This window comes from Leucopleurus acutus (assembly GCF_964270905.1).
Source record: "Leucopleurus acutus genome assembly, chromosome: 17".
Classification (NCBI taxonomy): Eukaryota; Metazoa; Chordata; class Mammalia; order Artiodactyla; family Delphinidae; genus Leucopleurus; species Leucopleurus acutus.
In genome coordinates this window covers 52,627,513-52,642,098 of record NC_139159.1, presented here as the reverse complement: position 1 = coordinate 52,642,098, position 14,586 = coordinate 52,627,513, and the positions used below count along the sequence as shown (strand labels likewise).

Genomic DNA, 14,586 nt, shown 5'->3' with positions numbered 1-14,586 from the left:
TTCACCATGAAATTTAATTTCAGAGCTTGTAATCATGTAACTGTTTAAAATGGAATTTGTCACTGAAACACATTGCGAGAAAATAGCGTATTATTTAACATCTACTCATCTCACTTCAAGATCAGTTTAAAATTGTATGCGTTTCGTGATTTTATGACAGCAATCACATAAGGGCCATGTAAGCTAAACTCCTACATGTTTTCTGCTAATTTGGTTGAGTTAGGCCATTTTCTATGGTGAATTGGAAAGGATATTACAGATTAGGGAATGTAGATACCAGCTTTTTCTTTCCTCCCAAAGGTCCAGCTCCATAGAACCACAATTAGCTTACTCTGAGCTCCTTGAGATGCTTAGAAAAATTATCAGCTGACAAATTGAGGCTAAGGTAATAGATGAGGAAAGACACTAACTGAATTAAATGTAAGGATGACGTGATTCAGATTAGTTTGGGGTTTTTTTTTTTTTTTTGGTTGTTAAAGGACATTTATGACTGCTCTACATTGCAGGAAGCGCTAGGGCGTGTTTAGGGTACAGGCTCCAGTGACACCCACTGGGTTCAAAATCTTGCCTCCACTACCTAAGATGTGTGATCACAGGCAAATTGCTTAAATCTCTGAACCCCACTTCCTTGTGAGAAAGTAGAGATACCCCAGTGACGATCCACAGCCGGGTTAGGGCCCACAGGCCAGTATCTGTTCCAAGGAGTCTGTGCCTCTTTGTCTGGAGTGTTGAAACTATGACTCTTGGATACGGCGGCCGCCCCAGCTCACAGGGCAGCTGCGGGAAGCAGGCAAGTAGTGTTAAGTCGTTCTGCATATGCTGTGCTCTCACTCTGTCAGCAGGTATTCTCCCCCTTCATGAGGGAAGGTCTGGAATTAGGTAGTTACAAAGCCCCGTGTCACCACCTCCTAACTACATCCAACCTTTCCCAGCTAGGCTAGAAGACGGTCATCACAGGAGAGGCAAGGCAATTAAAAAAAAAAAAAAAATCAAAACTGAGGAGAGGCCTCTCTTTCTGCTCTTTTGAAGACTTCTCTCCTGCACAGGGAGATCCTGCAGGTATAGACAACACCCTGCTTCAACATATCTACTCCCCTTTGAAGAAGCCATCACCCACAAAGGAGGCAGCGCAGGAAAGGGTTCGATGTTCAGTTTCCTTTAATGACCCCCATTCTCCCTGAAGGGCAGGTGCGGGCAGCTAGGCGATGGCAAGAGATGTTCCCTTGAAGATCTTGCCCGGATTGAAGGCTTTGCCCACGTGCTGGAAGGCCCCATCCCAGGAAGAGCATTCTCAAACCAGTCTGAGTCTCCTCGCTGCTGGGATCCAGTTTCCAGCATGTGTATGACTCGTAGTACCCCTGCCAATCTGGACTCAGCGGAAAGGCAAGCTCCTGGCCTCGGAAGACCCAGACTTCAGAAATGGAGCCGCTATTGTTGCTTCCAAAGAGAATGACACCGGCACAGGCATTCTTCCTCAGTTTGTCCAGTTGCTGCGACACTGCAGTGATGAGGTTGCAGTTCATGAAGGTCTGGGTGAGCTCTTCAGGGAAGCAGTCCTCGGCGTAGCACAGGCACCAGCCATCTTTATCAAAGTGCTCCCCAAAGTACGGCAGCGCCACGGAGAGTGTGTCCTCGTTGGAGTGCTTGCGCTTAAATTCATCCGACACCAAGGTGCTCTTGGGCAGGGGAGCAAAGGGACCCTTGGCCTTCGGCTCAGCAGCCGCTGCCCGTGCACGTCCATCCAGCTCCTCCTCAGTAGCAGGGGCAGCCGTCTTCTTCTCTTTCCGCTCAGCCTGGGGCGTCCGCTTCTCTTCTCGTAGAAGCTTTCTCTTTCTGTGGGGTGTCCTTTTTTAGGCTGGCTCTCTGCAAACTTTTTAGCATCAAATTGGGCCATTTTCTCACAGAGTTTCACCTCCCCCAAGACAGCCCGGAACTGGGGCTGGTTAATGCAGGTGAGGAACCAGCGGTTTGGATTAGGGAAGGCCTGGCAGAAAGAAGGTTCCAGAACCTGTTTATAAAGCCACAACAGGGTGCAGACAACTGTGATGTCAGCCAGTATCACACGTTCGCCCACCAGAAAAGCCCTTGTCTTCAAGTGAGCGTCCAGCGGCCCCAGAATTCCCCTCACCCCCTGCTTTGCATTCTCTGTGGTCTGCTTGTTGCGGCGCATGAGGCTCAAGGGTGCGGAACACCCAGGTTCTGGCTGGGGGAACTATGTTGCTATCAGCAAGGCTCACCCCCTGCACCACCTGGGCTGCTGCTTTGGGAGTACTTCCCTGCAGTCCTCGTTGCTCGCATAGTAGGCAATGGCATTGCTCTCGAACACACAGAATCCATCGTCACCCTCAAAGGCTGGAACCTTGCCAGCAGGAAATTTATGGAGAAATTCGGGGGTGTGTGTGGTTTGGCCAAAATGGAAGTGGGGTGGTGCGGTGAGCACGCAGACCTGAGCCCTGCTGCACTGAGTGGCAATGAGGGCCTTGAAGGCCCTCCAGTTTTCAGGATGCGGGTACAGGGTCCCAGCCACCATGGTGATTCTGCAGAGAAAGGGCCAAATTCGTTTTAATTTTAGTTAAACAGAGGCAAAAAGATGCTTTTGAACTTGACAGTATCAAAGATTACTGAGGAATACTTTCATCAGGAAACTCCAGTTGCGGGTTTGCCTATACCCAGATACAGAGTGAGGCATCCTACAGAGACATCTCAGAATGCCCTCCCTGGTCACAGACGAGGGAGACAGAAAACCATTTCCTCAACGTGTTGATGAAAATGAAGTTTAGTGAAGCTGAAGTAGAGGCATTTTTTTTTATCACTACTAAAAAATAAAATGTTAGGTATCTCCAGGAGTGATGAAACAACTACCATTAAAAAGAAAACTTGACAATTGTCTAATAACCAGTCGTAAAATTTAAAAATATCTAACTTTAGGTGATATCAGGATTTTCCATTATCGAGGTGATATAGTTCAATGAATGACATAGTTTTCACTAAAAAAAATAAATAAAAAATAAACATTTTGTCCTGTTGGGTATTCTTTAATCTGTTTCCACACAGCTGTAAAGCTGACCTTAAGGAACAAACCAACGCACATTTTAGTTTAAATTAGATGCAGTCTTTTTTACACGGCCAAGGATGCCCTGCATGATCTGGAATCCTGACATCTCCATCCTGTCGCATGCTACTCTGCCCTCAACTTGCTGGCTTCTCTTTAATGCTTCAAAGTCTATCATTTCTTTCTTTTGTCCCTACTTTTAAGCCTTTTCACATACTGTTGCCAGAACCTGAAAAGTCCCAGCCCCCTCTCCATATGACTGGCTCCCCTCTTCTGGATCCCAGTGTAAATGTCAACCCTCTAGCAAGGTCATTCCTTTAGCTCGTCTAAATCATGCTCTTCCTTCCCTCTATCCACTTTTCTCCATCACTGCACCCTGTTAATGTCAGAGCATTCAAAACAGTTTATAAGTAACATGTCTATGTGTCTAATAACTTACATAGTATCTTTTATCTCAAATTTGATTGTAAGTTCCATAAACTTTTTGGCCCCGAATTTTATTTATCAATGTCTACCCACTGCCTGATAAACAAGAGGTGTGCAATGACAATTTGTTGAAGAAACGGATGAGCTTAAATGTCCCTTCCCATCTCCAAACCACTCCATTCACACACATTTACGGGTAATTGGCTACATTCATGCCTTTAGAAGCAGTTCTAAAACTAGTAATCGCATTCTGAATAATATAGTGAAAGGTAATATAATTCAGTTCTCCAAAGTTTGTTAAGCCCAATTCATAGATGCTCTACTTTATTCTAATATTTAAGTGAGATAAACAAGTTGTAAGATACAATCTCAATCAACAAAAAGTTTGTAATTTTATTGGAGCAACACCTATACTTTATAGCTACTAGATAATCAGATAATTATTCGAGATAATTAAATCAGGTGCTGAAATAGTGAGAAAACTAGAAGTGACTGTCAAAGGATTTAAAAGAATTGAGATAAGATATTAACTTGATCAAGCACAGGAGGAAAGAAGAGCCCCAGAGAGAATATTAACATGCCATGCAGCGAATCGGCCAGGCTTAGAGAATATCTATTGGGAAGCAGTTTATGTGGATTTGGGTTGATAACGTAGCCTCACGGAGGGACATTAATGCTATACTGAGTGTGTCAATGTGAGTTCTTAGTCAACAAGTTGCCATTGTTGATGTAAGAGTGAGAGATAATAAGATAAAACTGAGGTTCTAGGAGAATCATCTAGCAGGACATATTGGAGGACAAAATGTTCTTTGTAACAAGACAAATGAGATAATGGAAGCAATGCATAAAAGATGGCAATGAAGATGGAAAAAAATAGGAAACAAAATATATTGAAGGTTATCAGTAATTCCTTTCAGCTGAAAAAAAGGAGGTTTTGTCATGTTGGAATAAAAGACTGAGAAATTTTAAGAGACTTACACATTGAAGTTGTAATTTTTCTTAATCAGAAGAACACACTTAAATAATAAGAAATAATTTTAAGTGAAAGTTGATTCAATTTGAATAACCAAATGGTACAGTGACAACTTTGTGGCCTCTCCCGTCGTGGAGCACAGGCCCCAGACGCGCAGGCTCAGCGGCCATGGCTCACAGGCCCAGCCGCTCCGCAGCATGAGGGATCCTCCCGGACCGGGGCACGAACCCGTGTCCCCTGCATCGGCAGGCGGACTCTCAACCACTGCGCCACCAGGGAAGCCCCACTGACAACTTCTGACAAGCCTTCCTCACACATTCACTACTGAAGTTTTATCAGCTAGAATGAACTTCTAATCAATTGACATTCAAAATAACATAACTGAGCAAGGAGTTTGGATTCAATTTTCCTTGACCCATAATGCTTCAGCTTTATTTTACAAAATGGGCTTAAAAATTTTGGCCCTGTGAATAACAGCAGCTTTCTTAGCTCGACATTATTCTCAGATGTCATCTCACACCTCTTTAATTTATACCAAATTCAAAAAGTCTTTGAGAAGCTAAGCACATAGGTCTTTTAAATGGAGATAAGCTAGGAGGGAACACAGTGCTCTTTTGAGAAATTAGAGCAGGACTCTTTGATCCTTTTTTCCCCTTCATCTTGCCTGGTTTTATAAGTTTTGATTCTATTTCAATCTTTCAGTAAGTAAAAGTTATTTGCATAAATCCATCTCCAAGAAAAATTGCTCTTGGGTCTTAGAAAAAAGTCTGTTGCATCATCTTAAAGCATCTTAAAAGTCACAGAAAAAAACAGAAGCCCAGAAAATGGTATTGACTCTGTTCAGCAAAATCTCTTTTACCATCTATGCATTACAGACATTTACAGGTCTGCTTTTCACAAGAGATCACAATACCAGCAAAGCATGTTGGTACACTCCTTTCAAAAATAATGTACTACTATTTTGTTAATAAAATGTATTGGCTTTCCCACCTGGCATAAAGGTAATTCCAGTATTCTGAAGCACATTTAGAAAATACAGAAAAACACAGACAAGAAGAAAATTATTTGTGATCTCATCACCTAACTTAACCACTTAGTCTGACTCTATCTAAATTGGAATCACTCTGCACATTTCTACTGTATAACTTGATTTTTTCACTTGATAATATATGCTTTTAAATACACTTCTCAAACATTTTTAATGGCTGTCTACTGCTAGTTGAATCATATTTTATTTTACTAATCATCTATTGCTAGAAGCTTTGTGACTTTATTATAAATAAGATTGCAATTAACATCCTTGTGTAAAAAATTGTGTATTTCTCTTTCTCTAAGGTGAATTTCTAGGATTGAAATTGCAGAGTCAGAGGTATTTATATTTTATGAACTTCTAGTATATTTCCCAAATTGCTTTCTACTATTTATAAACATATAGTTTCAGGTTAACTTATTATCTACAGCCACTCATTTGTGACTATGTCACATGGCACTTAAGTTTTCATTTGCTTTGCAATTTTATCCTTTGAGCTGGTCATCAACGCAAATTATTTTCTGTTGGGGTCTTGTACACATTCTGGGATATGAATGCATGCTATGTTCAGTTTCCTGTTTGCCTCTATTGGGGACAGCCAGTGGGATCATGATGCAATATGATATTGAAGAGGTAATCAAGGGTCAGATATCTAGGAACTATGGGTTATGTTTAAGAACTGGGCGGTCACTGTAGAATTTGGAGTGTGGGTGTATGTGTGTGTGCACGTGCACGCGTGTGTTTATTAAAGGTCCCTTTTGTTTAGATGTGAAGGATTGGGCAAATAGCTTACTAACCAGTATGAACCAGTATGCATCAGTTTGCAAAAGTGCAACCATACATATTGTTAAAACACTGACATAATTTCATTCTTGTTAGAAGTAGTTGCTACCCTGTGTCCAAGTGTCTTCCTGCCATTTAGGTAGTCCTGACTCTACGCCAGAATCAAGCAACCAAAGAATTAGTACCTGGTATAGCAGTGGGCTTCCAGAATGCTATTCCAGCACTATAGCCAGCATCTGCTCTTATCAGTTGATGTCTGTCTAGTAGAAACTCTAAATATTTTTTAGATAACCTTCCCAAGGGGATAATTTTTAAGAGAATTTTCATAGTAGTTAAGGAAAGAAGTAATGGTAACTTGTCCCACTTTGGCTAGGGTAAGGGTAGTCAAGAAAAAGGGAAATAGAAAAAGTTGATTTAGGAATTAAAATCAAAGAGATGAACTGAATGTGGAGGTTTAAGGTGGATACTTTGAAATGGTGGCCACAGAAGCCTTCTCTCAATTGTTGACACGTAAGCTAAGCTCTGAATGAGAAAGGAGCAAGGGGAAGAATATTTCTGGCAAAGGAAGAATAGTTATAAAGGCTGAGAGGAGGAAAGAGCTTGACGCATTTGCAGACATGAAAGGAGAATAAGGCCACTGCAATGCAGGAAGTGGAGTGGAAAAGGTGGGAGAGTAGAAGAAAAGATTAGCATGGTAGGAGATAAGTACACTCTTATGGTGGCAAGAATGATTTTCCTCAGATAGGGAGGAAGACACCTCTACATGGCAGAAGGGTTGGTCCAGGTGCATGTGGGTCAGTAGATTTGGTATCAGACATTGAACGAACCCTAACCTGATGTTATTTTTAATAATGTTATTAGAATTATAAATCATCAATTTTCCAGATACACAGCTTATCTTAATTTTTTAAACAATGTTTCTCAAAATATGCACGTAGGCAAGGCAAAGAAATGCAGCCTGAATCACTATCAAGATATTATTTTAGTTATATATACAGTCAACTATAATGTATTGATATATGCATAACGTGTAATGATAAATGGATCAGCATTGTACATTTGTTCATTCAATAAATATATACTTACTGAATGCCTACTATGTGCAAGGTATTATGTTGGGTCCTTGTATTACAGTAATAAAAAATATCAGGCACACATTTTTTGGGAAAACTTCACAGCTCTCTCTCCTTGGGTTCTTTCTGACAACAAAGACTGCTTGCTTGTTGGTAATTTACTTTGAGAAAAGATCCTAGGAAACTAGAATAGGATAACAGAGAGGAGAGAAACAGGAAGGAGAGAAAGGCAATTCAAGGATGCATTATTAATCTAGTTACCACTGTGGGCCCTCAGAGAAATGTGTTGAAGCACATCAGAATTGTCTACCCTGGATATGGAAGTGGGGAATGTTAGCCACTGGCTCCCATCTCCCAATAGTCAAAGGTTGCCCAGAGGAGTGTTGACCCCCTTGCACCTCCAGGTACACCGTACAGAACATTGGGCACCTTCAGTTCCCCATGGTGAGCAACCAAATAGCCCAGGATGGAAAGTAAGGGATGGGCAGCACAAGGTGTTGCAGGGTACACCAGAATGCAGCTGGTTTCAATGGCAGTAGCTGGGGGGGGGGGGGTGCCATGGAAGGTGGGCCAAGGGGATGTGCAAGAGCCTTCATGGTCCATTGCTTATACTGCTTAGGTATACTCATTACAGACCCTTAAAATATGTAGTTGGCTGCACTCTACAAAAACTGTTAAGAGGGTGTAATGTTGGGCTGGCCAAAAAGTTCATTTGGGTTTTTCGTGCGATATTACAGAAACACCCAAATGCACTTTTTGGCCAACCCAATAGTTTTCTAGGGCTACTGTAACAAAATACCACAAACTGGGTGGCTTAAAAAAAGATAGAAATGTATTCTCTCATAATTCTGGAGCTAGGATTCAGAAATTAAGGTGTTGACAGGGTCATGCTCCCTTTGAAGCCTCTAGTGGGGATCCTTCCTCATCTCTTCTAGCTTCTGGTCAGCCCAGGTTCCTTGGTCTGTGGCAGCATAACTCCAATCTCTGCCTCATCTTTATATCCCATCTCGTCTCTGTTTCTGTGTCTTCGTACAGCATTCCCCATTCTGTGTGTCTCTGTCTCTGTGTCCAAATTTCCCTCTTCTTATAAAGACACCATTCCTATTGGATCAAGGAACCACACTACCCCAGCATGACCTCTTCTCAACTGATTACATCTGCAACCATTCTATTTCCAAATATGGTTACATGAAAGAAAAAATATCAGTTAAGGATACATTACAACAGCTACAGTGTGAAGAACCAAAGTCCTAACTAATAAGCTGGTGGTGAGAAGTGAAAGAGAGTCACACCTCTGAGAAATATTGGGCAGGTGGAATAGAAATAGGAGATTCAAAAGAGGAGGTTGCTTTAGAGTAAGGAGAAAACCTGAATTCTGCTTTAAACACACCAAGATAGAGGTGTTGAGGGTATTCAATCACAGACCTACTATGTGCCCATTGTTTAAGTTGTCTAACACGCATCATACCATTTTTCATAATTTTCTCAGTTGAAACTCTTATAGACACTTTGTAAATGAAGTCTCACAGAGTTAGAACTTTGTCCAGAGTGTGAAGGTATTAGCGTCTGTGGTATTCTTTGAAGTGAGGCAAGTAAATAATTTTCAACATGCTTTCTTTTCCTATTCCTCTTTCTCTTCCTTCTTATTGTGAAGGAGAAATGTTGCCTGCTGTATCAGCAAACAAAGGATGTTGCAGCCATCAAGCCACCACATCACAGCCTCCCCAACTCAGGATGAAACAGGATGCCTGCCATCTAGCAGTCAACTCCTACAGCCACCTCTGAAGAGACACAGGATGAGAAAGCACAGGATACTGGCCCCAGAAAGCTGAGGTGCACATCAAAGGAATGATTTCAGCGAGCCCAGACTCTTGCATCTTCCCATACATGGAAAAGTGCTAAATTCCTTAACTTGAGATGTCTGGTTTTCTTTAATTAACAGTAATCTTTTGATGTTCCGATTACCCGGTCTTTGTTGCACAAACTCCTGTATATCTTGGCTCCCCACCTTGCCTCTTTGGAGCAGTCCTTCAAAGCTATCTGAGAGCCTGTCTCCCAGGCTTGAAGTCCTCAGAAGGTCCACCAAATAAAACATAATTCTCAACTTTTAGGTTGTGCATTTTTCTCAGTCAACATTTCCATCCCCCTCTTCCTCCTTCTATTAATACATCTTTGCCTTGAATTAAGCTTTCACTATCGGTAGAAAATGTGTGCTGCCCATAGATGATGCTTCATAAATGTTTTGGGAAAAAAGGTCCTTACAAATTATTCCTCCTCAACTCTGAAATTTGATTTTGAAATCACTTCCCAAGTAAAACCTGTGAACATTGTTATTGCATATTTAAATTTTTTTCCACCTGCAAGTTTTAAAATATGAAATTTACTTCAATAAAACCCCTCTATAATGATTTAATTTCAGACTCTGAAAGTTACATTTCATCCTACCTGTTTTAAGCAAAAATAACTGAAGCCAAACATGCTTTGCTTTGTCATAGTCCCACATGTACGAATTTTAATTAAGCATAATTATAATCAGCCTCTTCTTATTTTATATTCCCATCCCACATGCTATGTGTTCCTTGTTCCTATTAAAAAGATGGAGTTTTAATAAAAATCAACTTTTATTCTTTGCTCATATGCTATGATTTTATAGCTTTTAAATCCGTTATTATTAGGTTCAGGAGCTGGTGATTATTAATTCTCCATACTTTTCTCCCAGTAATGACTAAGGTAAGATAAAGGAAATGACAATTCCTAACCTTGTCTAGCCTTGAAAAATAAGGCTTAGAATAATGTTGGTGAGACTTTCACTGGAATGACTGGATTTGAGAAAAAAGTGGGTTACTTCTTCCATAAATTCAGAAGGGATGATGAATGTGTGTCAGGTGTCCCACCAGAAATCCCCAGAGATTGCCTAAGTACTCAGAGGCCCATTCCAGTCTAGAAAACCTTCTCCTAAATGAGCCCCAAACTGAGCTAGCCTCTAAGAAAATTGGAAAAATCAAAGTAAATAGCTTTAATTTATTGTTTTTTCTTTCTTGTTGTTCGTCAACTCTACATTTTAGTGTAATTAAGACCGAGGGTCTCAATCTTTGAATTGCACAGAATGGGTTACTGGAATGTCTCAATGCTGACCTCTGACCCCCTGCGACCCTGGAGGAGTCTAGCTCCAACTGGGGCAGCTGAGGTTTCCAGGCTGGTTACTTCTGCTACAAATAACTTTCTCTGTTTACCCCCAGTGAGCCACACAAATATCTATGGATGCCTTGATACCAGAAGGATGGGAAGCACTGGTTTAAATTACCATATAGTAATGAGGAAAAATGCCAGCTCTAGACAGATCAGCTATCTGATATCAGTATATTCTCATTTAAAATAACATAATATTTTAAATAAAATAAAAAATAACATAAATAAATAAACATAAATAAACATAAATAAAAAATAAAAAATAACAAAATATCAGTATATTCTCATTTAAAATAACATTATTTATATCAGTAGTTCTCAAACTTTGCTTCATATTAGATTCAACTGGAGAGCTTTAAAAAATCTTGTTGCCCAGACTACAGCTCAAACTAACAACAGAATTTCTGAGAGTGCAGCCTGGATGAGAGACAGTGGTTTATGGGATTCCTAGTAATAGGGAACAAATATGGGATTCTCTGAAACGGTCCTGATTTCAACTATTCTTTTACAGGAAAGCAAGTTATTAAATGTGTATCTAAATGTGCGAGTTATGTGCATCTAAATAAGATTCAATTTTTATAGGCTAATACTATTTTTCACATCAAGAGATTCACAAAACAGGAGTAAAACTAGCTCTGGCTTATCCGCCAAAGTAACAGCCAATCCACCAGAGTGGTAGATACAAAAACCTTATGTCATCACTTCAGTTTGATGAGTTTTTATTTTCGGTATATGGCAACTGAAAACATTTTAAAATTATTTTTTGTTAATTAATTAGTTTATTTGTACAACCTATGAATTTTGCTGTTAATCAGGAAGGAAAAGGAAGACATGGATTTGGGTGAAGGGAATCACATGAGCTCGTACTGTGAGCACTTTGTGTTTTGCTTTGGGAGAATGTGTGTATGGCAAGGAGCCTGGAGGACGACAGATTTAATTAAAAGAATTGGTATTTTTTTCTTAGATTGTGAACAGCCAAACAGTATACATTGTAAAGAAAAAGAAAAAACAAACAAACAAAAAAACAACTGAATAATTATCTGGGAAGACTAAATTGTGGAAAACAAATTTGAGGAACTGAATCCTGAAACTCTAAATTTTCTTTAGTATAAGAATATAATATAATATAAGAGATATTCAGCTCTTTTCACTTAACTAGTATAATCACACTGAAGAATCTGTGCCTGTTATTTCAGTCACAGAAGACATTTTGTTTTAACCAAGTACTTTTAACTGTTTAATCAATTGGTTTTAGTGGGTATGTAAACCTACTGAATTTATGTATACAATAGAATTTTATGTGAGTTTTCCTAGTGACTTTGGGTTAAGGGTTCATTGCTTTTCATTAGTTTCTCAGAGAATTATCTGACCCCAAAGTATTAGGCATCAAATTTTAATGGTCCAAAATTTATCATATAAATTACTATTTAAATCTTAAGTCCTCAAGGGATGATTTTGTCTGCATCTGTCTTTTATTTCCAAATTTAGTAATATTTAAAATTAATGTAATGCACTCAGGAAACAAAAATAATAAAAGTTGGCTTTGGTCCTTCTTTGGATTGATTTTGGTAGAGAAATGCTGAGGGTCAGTAAATATTCACTCTAGTGATAGAGTGATTAGCAAGTTCCCAGAACCTCCTTTTGTGACTTTCTTCAAAAGGAAGATACAGCTGCAGTTGCCACATACCAAGAAAAGGAAAAAAATAGCCATGAACCCACTGAAGAAAAGCAATAATGTTACAAGGAAGAATCAAATCTGACTATGTGTTGGATCTGTTTCTTTTACTTTAACCTTTGCTTCCTGTTGCTTTTGTTCACTAAAAGGATATTGTCTATACACAATGATCTGCCTTGGGGAGCCCTGCCCCTCTGTCTGAATGTTAAACCAAAGTGCCTTTGTTCAGGGAAACATCCAGACCCTGTCCGCCTGTGGATGGCTGCAAGGAAGAAGAAATTAGCACATCCCCTCCCTGAGGCTGGCCATTCAGGGGATATTTGTAAAACTTAGGTCCTCTTTACTTTACCTTCCTCATCTCCTCCCCGTCTCTGTGCTATAAAAGAAACTGGCATCCAAACCCCGATAAGATGGTTATTTTGAGACTTTAGTCTGCCGTCTTCTCGGTCTGCTGGCTTTCCGAATAAAGTTATATTCCTTGCCTCAGCACTCAGTCTCCGATTTATTGGCTTGTGGTGCTGTGAGCAGAGCGAGCTTGGACTCGGTAACAATAAGAAGGGTGTTGGAGGGCATTATGCTAAGTGAAATAACTCCGAGAAAAATACTGTATGATATCACTTATATGTGGAAACTAAAAAAACACTACAAACTAGTGAATATAACAAAAAAGCAGCAGACGCACAGATATAGAGAACAAAGTAGCGGTTACCAGTGGAAAGAGCAGGGAGATACAAACTATTGGGTGTAAGATAGGCTACAAGGATGCACTGTACAACACAGGGAATACAGCAAATATTTTGGAGTAACTGCAAATGGAAAGTAACCTTTAAACATTGTATAAAAAATATTTAAATAAAGAAGGGTGTCAGAGACAGGATGATGGAAACCCAGAAACATGAGCAACAAATTCCCAAGCCATCCATTTCCGTTCTTTTGACTGTTTTTATTCTTTTTTGTTGGTTACAGCTGTGCTCTTTCGACAGATGAGCAATTACATAGTGTTGATTTTAATTTAACCTGTGAATAATGGTGATTAAGAGATCTATAACCCAGACATGCTAATTAAGCACCCTTTGTGTGAGTTCTAAGAGTGCAGAAGAGCCTTGGGTATCCATCCATTAGACGTGTTTGTGAGCCCTCAGCTTCATCTAGCAATGATGACATTTCGCTGGGTGTTATTGCCTAGTATCAGTTTTATACCATGTCCCCGTCCATGAAAGGCTTTTCAGAAACATCAATGGTGTTGGAGAAAAATATCTTAACGCACTGACTTCTTGTTCTTTTTGAGGGAAAGAGAGAGGCTATGTGCACGACAAGTAAGACGGGCTCCCTGCAATACATGTCACAGCTCATTTATTTAAAGATTTATCTTTCATCATTGCCAGAGACCCTGAGGACCAGAGAGCATCACTGTCTGTGTCTCATGATCATTGTGTGCTCTTCCAAGTGTTTAGAAGAAGACTAGTCACAGTGAAACTTAAGGCAAGAGTAGGAAATAATTTTGTCTTAACTTGTCTGGAATGGATTCTTTTTGGTTTAAAAAAGAGATTTCTGTACAGAGCTGAGCTACATAGATCACAAATTATGGTTATGTTTAGAGGTTTCTGATGCTTTATAATTTTTATTATTTAACACCCCCCCAACCCCGCCCCCGCAACACACAGCAACTTGTGCAGAACTTATATAAGGAGTAAGTAATCAACACTTGTTATTGACTTGCTAGGTACGTATGTGTGTATGTATTTTAATTACAATTTTTTTCCTTGTGATAAGAAGTTTTAAGATCTACTCTTAGCAATTTCCAAATACACAATACAATTCTATGTATTTTAGGTACTTAAGTTGACAAAATACCCATTTGCAAACACTTCAAGGATATGACCCCCAAATCACCAACTGATGTTGGATTATTATTTTTTTTCATAAAAAGGCATCTGCCAATGGGGGTAGGCAAAATAAATTCATTCTTTGAATTTTTGTTTACGTTCTTGGATATTTCTTATCTTTTTCTTCAAATTTTCTTTTGAATCCTGTCTTGGCAATGTATTTTAAATGTCCAAGAGCTCTTTTTGTTTTTATTTCCCTTTTTCTTAGTATCCTGTTCTTACTTTAGGGTGCAGGATCTTTCTGAATATCTCTGAGAGTACAAATTTTGTTTCTTAAGGTTAGATATTTCCTCCTGGTTAAGAAAAATATTTATTTATTTATTTTACCTATATTTCTTTTTTATTCTGAAGGCTTTCTTGAACTATTTGGTGAGGACTGGTAATTTACTTATCTTTAGGAAAGGAGATGAGGATACTGATATGGGCAGTTTATCACTTGTCAATCAACTTTCTTTAGGGTTAGCAGGCAAGATCCAACCGTTATGGGCTAAGCCACACA

The 14,586-nt window shown here is 39.5% G+C and overlaps 1 pseudogene across 1 annotated transcript; it reads right to left on the bottom strand.

Moving 5' to 3' along the window:
* Window positions 1–637: 637 nt before the first annotated feature.
* LOC309973865 (elongation factor 1-gamma-like) lies at window positions 638–2,545 on the bottom strand (annotated as a pseudogene). The gene has a single exon. The product of its transcript is annotated as an elongation factor 1-gamma-like (transcript).
* Window positions 2,546–14,586: the final 12,041 nt, after the last annotated feature.